The following is a 1,907-nucleotide window of genomic DNA, read 5'->3' on the forward strand; positions in this document are numbered from 1 at the left end:
GAGGTCAGGAGTTCGAGACCAGCCTGACCAACATGGTGAAACCCCGTCTCTACTAAAAACACAAAAATTAGCTGGGCATGGTGGCATGCACCCGTGATCCCAGCTACTCAGGAGGCTGAGGCAGGAGAATTGCTTGAATCCGGGAGGCAGAGGTTGCAGTGCGCCAAGATGGCACCATTGCACTCCAGCCTGGGGGACAGAGCGAGACTGTCTAAAAAAATAAAATAAATAAATAAATAAATAAATATCTTAATTATATTGACTGAATAAATTGCCCAGTCTGACTTTCATCTTTGGTTGTGTAGATATCATCCCTAAAAAGTACCTTATAAATGAGATGCAACATTTATACTCTAATTAGTTAAATTGGGATGGTACAGGTAAAAAACATGATAGAACTTAGTAAATATTTTGAGAATATTAAAGGCTGGGCACGGTGGCTCACGCCTGTAATCCCAGCCCTTTGGGAGGCCGAGGCAGGTGGATCACGAAGTCAGGAGATCGAGACTATCCTGGCTAACACGGTGAAACTCCGTCTCTACTAAAAATGCAAAAAATTAGCCGGGCGTGGTGGCGGGCGCCTGTAGTCCCAGTTACTCTGGAGGCTGAGGCGGGAGAATGGCGTGAACCAGGGAGGCGGAGGTTGCAGTGAGCCGAGATCGCGCCACTGCTCTCCAGCCTGGGCGACTGAGCGAGACTTGGTCTCAAAAAAATAAGGACAGATATCCAGTGCCTGGATAAGGACAGATATCCAGTGCCTTATCCCATGTGCCATTGACCAGGATCCTTACTTTAGAATGACAAGGGACGTCGCCCCCAGGATTGGCTATCCTAAACCAGCCCTGCTGCACTCCACCTTCTTCCCTGCCCTGCAGGGCGCCCAGACCAAAATGAGTGCCAGCGACCCCAACTCCTCCATCTTCCTCACTGACACGACAAAGCAGATCAAAACCAAGGTCAATAAGCATGCATTTTCTGGAGGGAGAGACACCATCGAGGAGCACAGGCAGTTTGGGGGCAACTGTGATGTGGACGTGTCTTTCATGTACCTGACCTTCTTCCTCGAGGACGACGACAAGCTCGAGCAGATCAGGAAGGATTACACCAGCGGTGCCATGCTCACCGGTGAGCTCAAGAAGGTACTCATAGAGGTTCTCCAGCCCTTGATCGCAGAGCACCAGGCCCGGCGCAAGGAGGTCACGGACGAGATAGCAAAAGAGTTCATGACTCCCCGGGAGCTGTCCTTCGACTTTCAGTAGCACTCGTTTTACATATGCTTATAAAAGAAGTGATGTATCAATAATCCCAGCCCAGTCAAAGCACCACCACCCGTAGGCTTCTGTCTCATGATTATTATTGGGCCTGGTCTCTGTAAGCCTGTGTATGTTATCAATACTGTTTCTTCCTGTGAGTTCCATTATTTCTGTCTCTTCTGGGCAAAGCATTGTGGGTGATTGGTGCTGGCTAACATTGCATGGTCAGATAGAGAAGTCCAGCTGTGAGTCTCTCCCCAGAGCAGCCCCAAAGAGTGGCGCCTTTGTCTGGAAGTCCATGGGCCACCCTGTTCTGGTCCGTGGAGGACTCCGAGGGTTCCAAGTATACTCTTATGACCCACTCTGTTTAAAAATATATATTCTAGCCGGGCGCGGTGGCTCAAGCCTGTAATCCCAGCACTTTGGGAGGCTGAGACGGGAGGATCACAAGGTCAGGAGATCGAGACCATCCTGGCTAACCCGGTGAAACCCCGTCTCTACTAAAAAATACAAAAAAACTAGCCGGGCGAGGCGGCGGGCGCCTGTAGTCCCAGCTACTGGGGAGGCTGAGGCAGGAGAATGGCGTTAACCCGGGAGACGGAGCTTGCAGTGAGCCAAGATCCGGCCACTGCACTCCAGCCTGGGCGACAGAGC

At 50.9% G+C, this 1,907-nt stretch overlaps 1 pseudogene across 1 annotated transcript; it reads left to right on the forward strand.

Annotated features, from left to right (window-relative positions):
• Positions 1 to 742: 742 nt before the first annotated feature.
• On the forward strand, positions 743 to 1,638 carry LOC108517706 (tryptophan--tRNA ligase, cytoplasmic pseudogene; annotated as a pseudogene). The gene has a single exon (XR_001882191.1). The product of XR_001882191.1 is annotated as a tryptophan--tRNA ligase, cytoplasmic pseudogene (transcript).
• The last annotated feature ends 269 nt before the right edge of the window (positions 1,639 to 1,907 follow it).

Source organism: Rhinopithecus bieti, unplaced genomic scaffold, assembly GCF_001698545.2.
Source record: "Rhinopithecus bieti isolate Rb0 unplaced genomic scaffold, ASM169854v2 scaffold_41619, whole genome shotgun sequence".
NCBI lineage: Eukaryota > Metazoa > Chordata > Mammalia > Primates > Cercopithecidae > Rhinopithecus > Rhinopithecus bieti.